Below are 16,647 nucleotides of genomic sequence, written 5' to 3'. Positions count from 1 at the left end.
TTTCTGAGGGTGCCACATTTGCAGAATCGCCATGCCTTCTTTTTCCTATTCTGACATTTAATGAATGCCCAATCTGGAATTTCATTTTTAATTAATAACAATTCATTATATTGAGACTAATTGATTTCTTGTCTTAAATGGGAAAGTTAAACCTAAGTGTATACAGGAATTATTGGGAGGCACGATGGCTCAGCGATTAAAGTCACTGAGCTTGTCAGCCGGAAAGCTGACAGGCCAGGTTTGAGGCCCAAGTGCTGTCTGACAGGGTGAGTTCCCATTACTTGCTTGAGCTCCTGCCAACCTAGCAGTTTCAAAGCAGTAGAAAGATAGGCACCACTTTGGTGTGAAGAAACAGCATTGCATGTGCCTTGGCATATACTCATGCTGGCCACATGACCACGGAAGCGTCTGGACAACGCTGGCTACCTCAGCTAAGAAACATAGATGAGTACCGTCTCCTAGGGATGGACACAACTGGACAGGGGAAACCTTTACTTTTACCTTTATATAGGAGTATATATTGTATTAAATGCCTTTATATGAATTACAATAACAGTTCACAGCTTGGTTTTTGTTGCTTTATTTAACAAATTGCTATTCTAAACTAAACTGAAAACAAAGAAATGTATTAATTTAATTGCTTATACATTTTAATAGATTTTTTTTTAGATAAGACACAATATCAATTATATTTTTAAAAGCCAATATATAGACCTGCAAAATGATCTTCTGCAGCAGTTACTCCTTCCCTGTCTCCGGTTCTCCATAAACATCTGAATTAGCATACAGTTAATTAGACAGATAATTAACCACATATCGAGGGTGTATTTTTTTCCTCACTACTTGATTTGCTGAGATGGCGGTTTCCATTCAGTACTTGGATGTTACAAAGTGCAAAGATTAACACCTTACAATTGTAAAAGTTTAATGCAAACGAGAAGAAAGACAAGCTGTTGACATTTTTAAATGCAAAAAAAATCTGATGAATAATTTTAGCAATAGCAAACTGCATTAGACCTCTTATTACCATTTTCTTTTTTGCAATTTGCACACATGCCAATGATTTTTTTTTTAAAAAAAATCCCATTATTATTCTTCCATATGGCAAATTACTGTCAGTGAAAATCTTATACTTTAAAGATTATAACGTTTTTGGATGGATTTACTAGTGACAGAATGAATTATCTTAGTTATAAGGGAAGGAGAATATTGTTTCTTGAGACATTACAAGCATTTTATTTAACAATTGTACCAGCTGGAAACAAATTATTGTCTTTATTTTAAATAACAATTCAGAACCCAGTGCTTTAATTTCAGCTGGAAGTCATCATTTTGACAGGGTTGTTTCAAATTTGGCAGGCAGAGAGAAAGTCTGGAAAAGGCAACACCCCATACAGTTTCATTTTAAATCTTCTCCCATTTCTGCGCCCATTCAGAATAAGGAAAACGAACGGAAGAAATTGTTTCAGCAATTGCCAGATAAAGAACAAAAGAGCTGCAAGGTGGAAAAAAAATGTTTTCTTCATGTATTGTACTGCATGTAGGAATGGATAAGAGGCCCACTGCATCCCACCCACATTCAAGGGGGATTTCACCAGAGCCTACACCCTTGTACAGGGTAGTCCTTGACATACAACCACAACTGAGCCCAAAATTTCCATTGCTAAGCAAGACATTTGTTAAGTGAATTTTGCCCCATTTCATGACCTTTCTTGCCACAGTTATTAAGTGAATCGCTCTGCTTAAGTTAGAAACATGGTTGTTAAGCGAATCTGGCTTTTCCATCGACTTTGCTTGTCAGAAAGTTGCAAAAAGTGATCACGTGATCCTGGGACACTGCAACCGTCATAAATACATGCCAGTTGCCAAGCACCTGAATTTTGATCACCTGACCATGGGGATGTTGCAACGTGTTATGTCCCGAGCCTTGCAAACGGCTCGGGCGTTTGCAGGCAGTCCCGGGCAGGTGCAAAGCTGCCCGGGACCAGACAGGCTGTCGCCAGCGCCGTGCGCATGCGCGGGTGCTGGCGCGGGAAAAGTAACACATTTACCCGGGAAGCGTCTATATAAGAAGCTGGGAGGTTTGGGGAGCTGCTGAAGCCATCTACTTGTAAGCTGAACGCTGAATAAAGGAAACTGAGAACTTCAACTGCTTCTCGTGTCTGCTTCCCGCCAAGGACTCAACACTGGCGACGAAGGGTGGGATGCCTTGCACTACCTGGAAAGGAAGAAGTGTAAGCTTACCCAAGGAGTCCTGAGCGGCGGAAAGGAACGGCGTCGACTCGGCAGCTGCCCGCCAATCCGGTGCGCATTCGGGGGTAGGCTGGCTGATAGACCCGTCTCCTGAAGATTGAAGATGGCGAAAATCGGAAGGCTTTCGGAATTCGACGTCTCACATCCAGAGCGGTGGGAGTCATACGTAGCCAGGGTGGAGAACTACTTCAAGGCAAACCAAGTGAGGGAAGAGAGCTTGAAGGCTGCCACCCTGCTTTGTGTTTGCGGTCAAGACGCCTTCGACATCGCAGAAAACCTTGCAGCACCTGTTCCAGTAGAGTCTGTCAGCTACGCAGATCTGAAGAAGCTACTGAAAGAGCACTTCCACCCCAAGATGTCCGTCATCGCATGGCGCCACACCTTCGAGCAGAGGGATCAACGGCCCGGCGAGTCGGCCAAAGAATTCATCGCCGCATTACGGAAGGCCGCCAAGCACTGCGAGTTCAAAGACCTCGAAGAACGACTGAGGGACCGATTCGTGTGCGGGTTAAGGCATCGAGATCTACAACAGAGACTTTTCGCTAAAGAAGAACTGTCCTACCAAGATGCCTTAAGGGAAGTCACCGCAGAAGAAGCAGCAGGCGGCGCTATCAAGAACATGCGGCCGATCAGAAACAGTCCAGAGGTTGCATCCGTGCACCAGGAAGACGCCCAAAGAAACTCCGAGGAGGATCCGGACGAGGAAGTCGACCGTCTCCACCCCACGACGGAAGAAAAACAGAAGGGAAGCTCTTCAGCTCCGCTCAAGTGCATCGGCTGTGGAGGTCGCCACAGGAGAACCGACTGCAAGTTCCGCTCCGCTACCTGCCGGGCATGCGGCAAACAAGGACACATTGCAGCTGTGTGTCTGGGCCGACGAAAGGTACAACCTCAGGAAGAACCGCGCCTGAAAGGTACCAGATTCCCCAGCCAGAATAGGGTAGGGTTTTGCGCTTCGCGAAGAAGCATCCTTAGGACAGGCACACACAAGCCAATTAAGAAAAAGCTGTCACTCAAGGTGAAGCTACAAGGGGTTCCATTATCTATGGAACTAGACACAGGGTCTGCCTTTTCAATTATCTCCTTGCATACATTTAGGAAGATTTGTTCCGGTAGTGGAACTCAGGCCAAGTTAAGGCCTTCTGACATTGTGTTAACAGATTTTCAAAATTCAAGAGTGTGTGTTAAGGGGGAGGCCACCCTTAACGTGCAATACAAGAGTTTTGAAGGTCCACTAGACTTATTAGTAGTAGGGGGTGAACGAACGAGTCTCATAGGACTCGATTGGTTTGAGGCCCTGGGGATACACGTCACAGGACTCAACAGTTTACAAACACTCGACCTACAGGAAGTCTGCAAAGAATTTGCAGATGTTTTCAGCCCCCAGCTGGGCACATTCAAAGGACCCCCTGTGTCCTTAAAGCTATACCCCACTGTCACTCCCATTAGAATTAAAGCAAGAAGGGTCCCTTTTGCTTTAAAGAGTAAAATTGACACTGAGTTAGACAAACTGATTCAACAGGGAATCCTAGAACCTGTTGATTCCAGTCCTTGGGAGACCCCCATTGTCACGCCTCTAAAGGCAAATGGGGACATTCGCATTTGTGCTGACTACAAATGCACTCTAATAAGGCATTGCAGCAACATGCCTATCCTGTTCCTGTGGTCAGTCATATTCTGGCCTCCCTCAAGGGGGGGCGCGTTTTTGCAAAGCTTGACCTAGCTCAAGCGTATCAACAGCTGCCTGTTGATGATGATGCTGCTATAGCTCAGACTATTGTGACCCACAGGGGAGCCTTTAAGGTAAAAAGGCTGCAGTTTGGAGTGAATGTCGCTCCTGGGATTTTCCAAAGCGTAATGGAAAACACACTACGGGGCATACCGGGGGTTTGCCCCTACTTTGATGATGTCTTAATTGCAGGAGACTCCACACACATTCTAGCTGAAAGGCTAAGGGCTGTTCTGTTAAGATTCAGGAAGTCAGGCCTCAAGCTCAAAAAAGACAAATGCAAGATTGGGGTGCCTTCTACTGAATTTCTGGGGTTCAAAATTGATGCTGCTGGGATTCACCCTGCTGAATCCAAACTAACTGCTATTTTAGAAGCACCTAGGCCAAAGTCCAAGGCCGAACTTCAGGCCTTCCTGGGCCTCCTGAATTTCTACAATTCTTTTCTTCCACATAAAGCTAGTGTAGCTGAGCCTCTTCACAGGCTACTAGACAAACAAGCAGTGTGGCAGTGGTCACATACACATGAGGCTTGCTTTAACAAAGTCAAGGCCTTGCTCACTTCTAACAGTGTACTTGCACATTTCAACGAATCTCTTCCTGTGTGCATCGCATGTGATGCGTCCCCTTACGGGGTAGGAGCTGTCCTGAGCCACCTCAGGTCTGATGGAACTCAGGTTCCTGTTGCATATTACTCCAGAACATTGTCTTCTGCTGAGCGCAACTACGCTCAGATAGACAGGGAGGCTCTGGCTGTTGTCGCTGGAATTAAAAAATTCCACGATTTTCTCTATGGCAGGCATTTCACGGTCTTCACTGACCATAAGCCTCTGCTGGGACTGTTTACCACACGTAAGCAGACTCCCCAAATCATTTCCCCTAGAATGCTTAGGTGGTCTATTTTTTTGTCTGCATATGATTTTTCTTTACTCCACAAGCCTGGGAAAGAAATGGGCCATGCTGATGGCCTCAGTAGATTGCCTCTGCCAGTAGTAGAAGCTGACCCTGCGCCAGCTGTCAACATTCTATCAATCCAAGCCTTGCCCGAGCTCCCTCTTTGTGCCAGGGATGTTGCCGCTGAAACAGGTACAGATCACACACTTTCACGTGTCCGTTCCTGGGTTTTGTCCGGTTGGCCTGAGCACTGCCCTAGTCCTGAGTTTCAGAGTTTCTGGTCCAAAAGAAACGAGTTGTCCCTTTCTCAGGGTTGTCTGCTTTGGGGAAACAGAGTTGTCATTCCCTCCTCAATGAGGACTAGGGTCTTAGAATCCCTCCACGAGGGTCATCCTGGCATTGTTCGTATGAAGGCTCTTGCATGCAGCCACTTGTGGTGGCCTGTTTTAGATAAGGATATTGAGGCTCAGGTGCATGCATGCCACCTGTGCCAACGATCTCGCCCAGAGATGCCCCAAGCTCCCGTGCATAAATGGGAGGAAACGCAGTCCCCATGGTCTAGGGTGCACATTGACTACGCTGGGCCCTTTCAGGGCCAGTTCTTCTTGGTCCTTGTTGACAGCCATTCAAAATGGCTTGAGGTTGTACCTGTCTCTTCCACCACCACTGCAAAGACTATTCAGGTACTGAGGGGGATTTTTGCTGCACACGGGCTTCCAGATGTCATCGTGTCTGACAACGGCCCTCAATTCACTTCCTCCGAATTCCAAGCTTTCTTACAGGCTAACATGATTCGTCATGCCACGTCTGCACCCTTCCACCCGTCCACCAACGGTATGGCTGAACGTATGGTGCGCATCACAAAGGACGCCTTGAAAAGACTCACCTACGGGGACTGGCATCACAGGTTGGCTGACTTTCTCCTTTCTTATCGCACCACACTGTCCACTTCTACAGGGAGAAGCCCAGCTGAACTTCGCTGGGGGCGTCAACTTACTACTAAACTTGACCGGTTGCATCCGGACAGACTGCCTTCATCTACCTCACATCCTAGGGCACCTAGACAACTACTTGTGGGTGCCCCGGTTTGGGCTCGCAATTACGGGCCTGGTCATACATGGGTCCCCGCTTCTATTTCCAGGGTCACAGGTCCTCTCTCCTACGAGGTAGCCCTGGACAACGGTCGTGTCCTGCGTCGGCACATCGACCAACTCCGCCCTAGGCGGGACTTTTCAGATGAGACTCCTGGGTCTTTTCCAGGGGGGGAGGGGACCCTTTGGAGCAAAGGGAAGGGCACGAGCTGCTGCCCATCTCCACTGATGGAGCCACAAACGGCCCATCCCAGGGTTCCGCAATTGCTCCGAAAAGGAATTCATGGAGCTTACCCACACAACAGGCACTCACGCCTACTCCAGTCACGGAGGATACCCGGGGGCATCCCAACAAATCATTCCCCGCAAGAGAGCTGGCACACAATCCCCAAGGTTGGCCTGACCTTACCCCAAATTCTACAGGGGGTCAAACATACAGGGAGGTGGTCGAGGAACCAAGTCCCGACTACAACACCTCTAGCCCAAATCAGGGAGTAACTGAGTTTTGGGAAAGTACAGAAACCCACACAAGCCCGGACACAGAACGGGGTTCAGGGAATGGTCAGCCTCCTGACAGGTCTTGGACGGACCTAGGAGGTTCAACAGAGACGCCCAGCAGTGGCTATCACTTCAAGGGGCCCGAGGGTCTACAGCTAGGCAGGTCAACCAGGTCACAAAGTGACAGAAGCCCTGGCCTGACGAGCCCGGTGGGCAAGCAAGCAGGCCAGGCATTGGGGCACAGTCCTTGGAAGGCACCAAGGCAAAATAAGGAGAACAGGCTCACATCTCCCTCCAGTCAGGGAACTCATGCTAGTAACCCAGAGCTGAGAAGGTCACAGAGAGCAAAGAAGTCTCCTAAATACTTAGAGGATTACATAACATTGCTGGCTAAACAAAAGCCAGGTAACGATAGGAGCACTGAGAAGCAGAACACTGCATAAAATAAATGTTTATATGTTGGTAGTAGTTTTAGCCCGGGGGAAAGGGGTGTTATGTCCCGAGCCTTGCAAACGGCTCGGGCGTTTGCAGGCAGTCCCGGGCAGGTGCAAAGCTGCCCGGGACCAGACAGGCTGTCGCCAGCGCCGTGCGCATGCGCGGGTGCTGGCGCGGGAAAAGTAACACATTTACCCGGGAAGCGTCTATATAAGAAGCTGGGAGGTTTGGGGAGCTGCTGAAGCCATCTACTTGTAAGCTGAACGCTGAATAAAGGAAACTGAGAACTTCAACTGCTTCTCGTGTCTGCTTCCCGCCAAGGACTCAACACAACGATCATGTGAAAAAACAGTCATAAGTCACTTTTTCAGTGCTGTTGTAACTTCAAGCTGGCACTAAATGAATGGGTGTCAGCTGAGAACTACCTGTACTAATTGTAAGGTTTGGGTCATTGCAGAAGAACTGATGAATGCCGTGGGAAGTAGAAGTAGGATCTGCTATTTGTGCTTCATTAACACCAGAATCCTTATTGTGTCCCCATGCTCTTTTATATCATATAGGGCTGGAAAAGAGCACCTGTAGTATCCCCACATTTGATCAAAAAAGTTAAGAAGGTGGCTACAATGGCGTAACCACAGCTTAGCCTGCTTTTAAGATGCTACAGATTACATATCAGATTATATTAATGTAATATATGGTGGTTTTACATCTCCCCCTTTTTATTAATATTGTACTAAACACAAAATGAGATGGCTGGATGGAGTCACTGAAGCAGTAGGTGTGAATTTAAATGGACTCCAGAAGATGGTAGAGGACAGGAAGACCTGGAGGAACGTTGTCCATGGGGTCGCGATGGGTTGGACACGACTTCGCAATTAACAACAACAAACACAAAATATGCTAACTTCTATAACAAGTTATTACTGCCTGACATAAACTTAATTATTCTCTTTACTACATTCTGTTAAATGAAGCAGATGACTTCAGATGACCTTAATTTAGGAAAATTAAATTATTTCTATCAGGTAATTATTACACATTGGAAGATGGAAGTAATAAACTTCTTTTGATTACTTTTTGATGATCTATAATGAAGAAGTCAGCCATTTCATAATATGGCTACTGATTAATCAAAGCCAGCATTAACTTGTTAGAAATAGAGAGAAGGTTATTCCCTATTACTTTTTTTGGATCACATGCTGCCAACCAAATATTTCTGAAAACCTGATTTCATTAATTATCATAGATTATTACAGAAGGAACAAAGAAGTCTTTCTAGAATTTTCTAGAATTCTAATACTTAGAGGCAAAATGGTGACTAAGCTGTAGCAGAAGAACCTCATGAATCTCCAAACTCTTTGGACTGCCTTTGACCAGAATCGCTAAAACTGCAAGCACAGATTTTTCACTATTTTGACATGAAAACTCATGAAAACTATGCCACAAGCCTTGATGTAAAATTTTAAATTTACATATAGATGGGTCTCATATAAAACTATATATTCAACTAGCTGTGTGTGTGTGTGTGTGTGTGTGTGTATACACACCTAGTTTGTGATATCTTCTTCTGAGAGTTTTACAAGAATCAGGACAAAAAAATGCATGTCCTATTGTCCCCCCTCTCTCCCCAAATCTAAATAGAAGCCTCACTGGTGGAAGTCACCTCTCATTGCTCTCATTACAGAATAACAGAGTTGGAACCCCCCACCCCCCATCCGTTCAGGCAGAAAACCCTAAAACATTTCAGACAAATGGTTGCCCAGTCTCTTCTTAAAACCTCCAGTTTTGGAGCGTTCACAACTTTTGGACACAAGTTGTTCCACTGATTCATTGTTCTCACTGTCAGAAAATTTCTCCTTAGTGGTAGGTTGCTTCTCTCCTTGATTAGTTTCCATCCTTTGCTTCTTGTTCTTCCTTCAAGTGCTTTGGAGAATAGCTTGACCTCCCTCTTCAGTACTCAGATTACTGCAGCACACTTTACATGGGTCTGCCCTGGATAGGAAATGGAGGAAAGGAAATAATAAAAACATACTGAAGTCAAGAAGAAGGTTAATAATAAATATATCATGAGAGTAAAGAAGCTCTTAAGGTCCAAACTCAATGATGGAAACACCATCAGGACAGTTAACACCTGGACAAATCCAGTCATTAGATTATAGTTGGAATAGTGGATTGGACTCAAGCTGAAGTAGAAACCCTGGATAGGAAGATCAGATCAATAAGGACAATAAATTATACCCTACAAGAAAGATCCAAAGCAAATGGCAAAGCTAAGTATTACATAGCTAGTACACAAAGAACCTAGCAGGCAAAACAGATAACAACAAGACCTGACAAAGGCTAAGAGCAGGAAAATTGAAGAAAGAGAAAGAGGGGCTAACTCTGACTTCACAAGATAAAGCCTTAAGCACAAATGCATATAAAGCCAGAACTGAGAGGATCGCAGCAGAGAGCAAATGCCATTTCTAGAAAGAAACTGAAGAAACAGTGACCACAGAAGATCACACAGGCTGACTACAGACAGTGAACCAATCAAGATATTCTGAAACTTCTCCAGAACTGTTGCCCCTCCTTCCCCAAATGAGCCTAAACACAATCCCATCCTTGGAACGCAGAGGCCAGTTGCTTCGTGCTTATTATTACTTGTTGCTTTCCAGAAGAAGAATTACATTCTTTTGGCTTTTGCCTACACTGTACAATGAAGAGGAGCTATAAATCATACTTTGCCAAACTCACACGGGTTTTGATGCCTGAAGGGTGGCCAAGTTTCTTTTACAAGGAAGCCAGCTGGCTTAGGGGCCAAAGTTACAGATTAGGAAGAGAAGGATGATAACTGTCTAACTGCTAAAGCTGCAATTTCCATTCCAAAGTCTGAAGGAGTCACTTCCTTCAACTCAGGGCTGAGCTGCCCTGGCACTTGGATAAGAGCCATGAACCAGCTGACACGACTCATATGATGGTAGCCAATGGGGAAGATGTACTCCTTTGATTGCATTATTGTTATAACTGCATAGAGCACCCTGTCCCTGTTGGTACGATTCTAGGATACCAGGAGGAATGAAGTGCTGTGTATTTGCTTTGGAATGAAGTATTCTAGAAAGCAAATAGAGAAAGAAGTGAGGGATCCAGATATGATAAAAGTCTGAGAGTGATGTCAGTTTATAACTTTCTGTTCCCTTCCTGCATCTGCAAGCATTTTTTGCTGTATTCTGTGTTTCTGCAAAGTAGATTAGTATTTATAGCCATATAATTGCCTCAAAACACTTTTTACCCTGTTTCTTTAGGATAAGCTAACTTGCACTTCTTCTCTATGGCCATCCCTTTAAGAGCTAATTTCATCAAACATTTTTCTTCCATAAATATTTTTATATAAAAAATGCCTTTGAGGTATAAGACATTCAGATCTTAAGTGGATGAACAAGCAAGCAACATATATCATAAATTTCACTATATATTAATCTGAGAAAGCCTCTCTCAGCTTGGTGCTCACCAGAGATGAGAAATTACAGCTCATCCAGGGAAACCATGATGGAGGCAGAGTGATCTAATGTAATGTCAAACCATATGATTGAAGGGGGAATGTTTTAGCTCTGTCTCATATTATTAGTGTCAATCTGATATTTGTCCAAAGATCAGTTATGACTCTTGTATGCAAGTGGTCATTTTTAGCTTTTAGCTTTTTTGTTGTCGTTTTTTTTTAAAAAAATACCATTAACAATAAAGCATGTGGGTTTTATACGTACAGAGGTCATTCCACATGCTGGGTGTAGTTCTTGATGTGTGCCAGACTGAAAGAGATATAAACACATGAACAATTAGGGATCATTCCCAGCTGTATTAAACTATTTCCATGCAATTAACATTGTTTCTAAAGCACCTAGTGGAAAAAAACCCTTTCATATCTGAAGTCTTAAAAAAATCCAGTGCCTAGAAAACAATCTGCATTATGCTGTTTCAATATCATTATTTATTTGTTTGTTCAATTTATTTGCCACCTATCTCACCATGGGGCTGCTCTAGGTGGCTTACAACAATAAAAAGGAAGGAATGAAAAGAGTGTGAACAAAACAGTAGCAAAAGAACAATGAAATAAACAATGAACAAGAAAACAATGAGACTATGATCACAAGCAGAGAACAAGGGTGCGAGGTGGAATGTGCCCTCAATCCAATAGCCACTTCCAGCGTGGAAATCCCATTTGTCAGTATTTACCAGTCCAGAATGTAATCACACATTTATTTTTATTTATTAATTAAAATTACATGCCACCTATTTCACTGGTAAAGCAACTGCAGATATCAACTCATACTTGTTTTTGTCCCTTGATGTCCCATTGCTAGTCATCCATGCATTCATATATATTCTTTCTCTACAGAATAAACTAGGTTTATTAGGTTTTATACTTCTCCCTAAAATAGTGCTACATTTGAGTTGCCTAATTATACTGGGGCAATCTACTCAAAAACAACTTGGAATGGGGCAACTCGCTGCAGCCATCAACTCGCTATGGGACAATTTAACAATTAGATTTAATTATTTAAAATGAATTTAAAAAAATATTTTATTTTTTGTCATTCACATTTCATCTGTCCCTCCTTTTCCATCCTTTCTTTAATTATTCTATTCCACCATTTCTTTGATATTAGTATTTCTTTGCTATTTCTCCCGCAGCAAGTTGTCCCATGTCGAGTTGGTCCTGGCGAGTTGTCCCAGAGCAAGTTGGTTGAGGCAAGTTGCCCACGGCGAATTGACATAGAGCCAAAACAATTGGTGTTATGTTCAAGAGATTTATCTCTCTTTTTTTTTGTAAAAAATTTTTTATTTTCAACTTTACAATACATAACAATCTTACAAATACTTCAGATAAAAAATAAAACAAATTGATACACACCAAGTTTGGTCTTGCCCGCCCATTTCCCTCCAAACCGCATCCCACCTCAAACCAACTTACTTCTTTCCCTCTTTTTCACTCACCCCCTCTCCTCCTTCACCTCAACCTTCCTACTTACTTCTCACTTTCTTCTTCTCCCTCTTGATGCGGTCCAGGGGAAATGCCTGAGCAGTTCCTCTCTCAAAATTAAAACATTAATATTATATACAATAAGACTATTTCTACTTTATCTGAACTACTTAAACTTCAACCCATCCACCCCCCACCCCCCTCCCCCCACCCCCCTCCCCCCGACTACCCAGAGCAAAATACAGGATTATGCAAACATATTAAACATAATCTATTTAAGTTTACTAATTATACAATGAACAAAATCATAAAAACCCTTAACTCTCTTCAAACTTTAACATCATAAGTTTATAAACAAAAGAGATTTATCTCTTAAACTCAGGTATTTGTTTTCTGAGGTTTTTACGGGTGTTTGTATGTAGGTCTTTGGTTATTCGGGTTTTCTCCCACGTAAAATTGGAAGTGTTTAAAATGGCACCCACCATGAAGATGAGACACGACCACAAACGCGAAGCCAAAAAATAGCAATGCAGCTCACCATTTTAACCCCCCTGCAACTCAGACTAACCTGAGCACAACAAAGCCCCCACCCAAACAGAACACTCCCCCAGCCAATCAGAGCACAGCCGACCCCCCAGCCAATCAGAGCACAGCCAACTCCCCAGCCAATCAGAGCACAGTCAAGCTCCTAACCAATCAGAACACACCTCCATCCAATCAGAACACAGCCAAGCTCTCATCCAATCAGTTCATATCCCCACTGGCAGTTAAAAGGAGGAAACAGCTACAATGACACATTGCTCCTAGAAGCACAAAGCCGAAAGCACCAGCCTGAAGATGACGAATGAGACTTTGTCGAAACGTCGCCAAGACACTTCCAATTTTACGTGGGAGAAAACCCGAATAATCAAAGACCTACATATATATATATATATATATAGGGTTATACTGGGTTATACTGTAGAAAGGGAAAAGAGAGACTGAACTCTGAGGAGAGTTGCTGCAAACAAACGTTAAGAACTAAAATAGTCAGTTTCTGGGGCAGTTTCTCTGAAACAAAGTTTGAATGGTGAAATTGATAGAGGTAAAAATAACAATTCCAACACTGCAGCATGGAGGGGTGATAAAATGGCTAAGAAAAAGAGAAGCCACCCTGTCCACTTTACTCCTTTTTTTAACGATGCATTTTGCACCTCATCTCAAACTTTCCAAATATGTGGAGCTCTCACAGAAAAGCCTAAGCTGATGTGTGATAATGAATCCCATCCTTTCGTGATTATCTGAAGCAGACTATATGGAAAATACCAGCTCAGAGCCAAAGTCTTTCCCTTCCCAAAGCTTATTTGTTCATTGTCCACTGTTGATAAAATGAGGTAATCTAATATTTTAAAATACAGTGTAGCTGGCAAGACCAGACCAGACCAGACTAGGCCATCAATTTTGAGAATCTTGTGAGCGCTACTATTAAACTATTGCAACAGAAAAAGAACTGGGAAAGGTGATAAAAGGAAGGCAGCATTTTGTCGGCTCCTTTCACCAATACTTATGCTAACTTAGCCATATTTTTCTAGCCTTTATACATATGGTTATCCAGTTATAGTTTATGCCAACTAAGAATACTTCTATTCACATAAAGCTGGGGACTTAAGAACAGGATGGTCCACTGTCAACCAGTATTTTAGAATAGAATACAGAATAACAGAGTTGGAAGGTACCTTGGAGGTCATCTAGTCCAACCCCCTGCTCAGGCAGGAAGCCCTATACCATTCCAGACGAATGGTTGTCAAATCTCTTCTTATAAACTTCCAGTATTGAAGCATTCACAACTTCAGGAGGCAAATTGTCCCACTGATTAATTGTTCTAACAGGAAATTTCTCCTTATTTCTAGGTTGCTTCTCTCCTTGATTAGTTTCCATCCATTGCTCCTTGTCCTGCCTTCAGGTGCTTTGGAGAATAGCTTGACTCCCTCTTCTTTGTGGCAGCCCCTGAGATATTGCAATACTGCAATCATGTCACCCTTAGTCCTTCTCTTCATTAAACTAGACATACCCAAATCCAGCAACCACTCTGTGTATGTTTTAACCTCCAGTCCCTTAATCATCTTTGTTTTTCACCATGGCCATTTGGTCTTTCATTGTGGCCAACCAAATATCTGGTAGTTAGGAAGTGTCAACATATTCCTTCACTACTGTGGTGGTGATGGTGACAAATCATTTCTATATTGCTGCCAGAAAAATGATTGAACTTGTCTCTGAAGACAGAACTGGGATTGAGGGAGTTTTAACTCATTTTACTTTTACCTATTTGGTATCATTGCTAGGGCTCCCAATTCATTGTTCATCATATGCAGTTGGTTTCTTGGATGAAATGCTTGCATCTGAGGGGGGGGGGGAATCAAAATAGTCAGTCTTTCTCTCTATGTGATCTGGTTTCATTCCATCTCATTCTACCAGGACATTCAGAATTCAGATGTGGTCATTGTGCGACTGCCTATGTTTTAATAATTCTGTTCAGTTATGCATGGATTCTTTATAGTGTAGTTCTCCAAAATGCTTGGTACATATTGGTTTTTTGATTATTCAGGCAGTGTAAAAACGGCAGGATGTAATTTCCAATATGGTACATAAAACCTGCATTATAGATGCCAGAAAGAACAAAATCTTTGTTAATTTTTTGATTGTGGAGATGAAAATTATGCTTCCTGTGGCATATACTATATGCTTATACATCTGAAGAACCGAGCAATAGATTTACAGGAAAATTATATTGAGGGATTGCCAAAATGAGAATTCAATACAGTCTTGGATCTATAATATTTTGTTAGGATTTTATGTATGAATTTAACAGGGAATATTTGACATCCTCTTAAATTTTCCCCATGTGAACTCACCTTTCTTTTTTTTAGTCATCACATTGTTTTCATTTAGGTTTTCTTCCAAAGATAAAACATATGACATATATATCATAACTATTTTATTAAGGAAAGCTAACATCTATATAGTTCTCTCTCTCTCTCTCTCTCTCTCTCACACACACACACACACACACACACACACACACACACACAATTTCACCACCATTTTTGATATGAGATATAGGAATGCTATTAATATGGAAATGTATACATTTCTCATAAAAAGAAGCAAAGCTCATTTGAAGTTCATTCTCTGTAGAAACAAGGCACAAAATAATTAACTCCTTAAAAATTGCATCTCTCCTGAGCAATATACCTCATTAGTATTTGCAAAATAAGAATTTAAAATTTTACATGCTACTGAAACAGATATTTTACTACCGTGTACCAGGCAATGATACTGCCAAGTTTCCCAACCACAACTTGGCAGTAAATCATAGATCCCTTGACTTGAAATGACTAAGCTCATTTCCTAGAGCAGTGGTTCTCAATCTGTGGGTCAGGACCCCATTTGGGGTCGAACGACCATTTCACAGGGGTCGCCAAACAATGCAGTCCGCCATTTTTTCCCCCTTTTCCTTAGCTGTGCTACTCCCTTTTATTCTGTTGGCTTTTGAAAGCCAATAGAATAGACTCTCTTGAATAGAGAGAGTCTGTTGGCTTTCAAAAGCCAATAGGAATTGTCCAGGCTGTCTCTGTCCTGCTGAGCCCACCAAAAGTCCCATTCTGCAAACGGTGCTGCACCAGTTGAGTAGTCCTCGACTTACGACCGGTTGAGTAGTCCTCGACTTACGACCGGCTGGGGGTCGCGGCATTAAAAAGGTTGAGAACCACTGTCCTAGAGTAAGACGCAGCAGAAGTCCCACCTATATAGTTTACCTAGATAAGAATCTTGATAGCAAACAAAACAAACCTAAACCGAAACAGTTGCCCAATCCTGGCGTAAAGCTACAAGAGCCTTTTCTAGCCACAGTAAGCTGAACTTGTAGCTTTTTCTTCCTATTCTTCCCATTAATGAACTAACTCTTTGCAAAACTGAAACTGAGTTGTGCTGATATAAATGCCACCTTTGCTTTGAGAACTGCGAACTCTTGGTTTATTTCTCACGGATAACTTTGAACCACAAAAATAGCAAGTTAGTGTCTGTTAGATTTGACAAATTAATATTGTAATAGTATTTTGAATATTTTATGCATATTATATATATAAACTCCACAAGATTTTTACATTATAAATTCTATACTCCCAATATCATCGACAGAACATGAGATTATTGTAGGACCAGATGCTAACCTTTCTCTATCATTCTCTCTTCTTTCACCATTTATTTACTTGGTTTATCTATACAATATTTATTTAAATGAGTGTTAGTTTGATTAAAAAACATATATGAAATAAAATGAGAGTTCAGTAATTTATAAAAGTTGCTATATATTCATTATGATATATACACACTGAATACAGATTAGATAATTACATCTGTATCCAATCTGTCATGTGAATCCAGAAATAGAGTGTGCTTTAATCTCATCAGAAATAACTTTTAAAATATATAAACAGCAACAAATGAGACCAGACCTGCCTGGCTTTAAGAATTGTGTGATCTGTCTTCCTATTTATTAGGGATCAGATCTTGGCTTAAAACATGGAGAAGAGAATTCTAAGTACAGAAAACTGTTTTGAATACTGTACCAGAAACAAATAATAATGTACAGTGCCTGAGCTTTATACTCATTCATCTATCTATTCCTAGTTACTAAAAGATTTCTTCCTTTCACAGTAATATAGGAGTGAAATCATTGCTATTATGTTTTGTTTTGTTGAAAAAATTAGAGAGGGAGACACAAAATCCTTGATGCTGTATTTTAGATTATC

General features: G+C 42.2%; 1 long non-coding RNA gene across 1 annotated transcript in view; it reads right to left on the bottom strand.

Moving 5' to 3' along the window:
* Positions 1–8,738: 8,738 nt before the first annotated feature.
* Positions 8,739–16,647, bottom strand: part of LOC120298676 — a 32,069-nt gene continuing 24,160 nt past the window's right edge. The window contains exons 3-4 of the long non-coding RNA XR_005554172.1: positions 10,641–10,685; positions 8,739–8,889 (exon numbers count right to left, since the gene is read on the bottom strand). This is a non-coding gene — a long non-coding RNA (uncharacterized LOC120298676). The remainder of the gene's footprint in view (positions 8,890–10,640; positions 10,686–16,647) is intronic.

This window comes from Crotalus tigris, unplaced genomic scaffold (assembly GCF_016545835.1).
Source record: "Crotalus tigris isolate CLP2741 ecotype Arizona unplaced genomic scaffold, ASM1654583v1 scf7180000024119.3904262, whole genome shotgun sequence".
NCBI classification, from domain to species: Eukaryota; Metazoa; Chordata; class Lepidosauria; order Squamata; family Viperidae; genus Crotalus; species Crotalus tigris.
The sequence above is the reverse complement of the archived record's forward strand: the minus strand, read 5'-3'. Positions and strand labels throughout refer to the sequence as shown.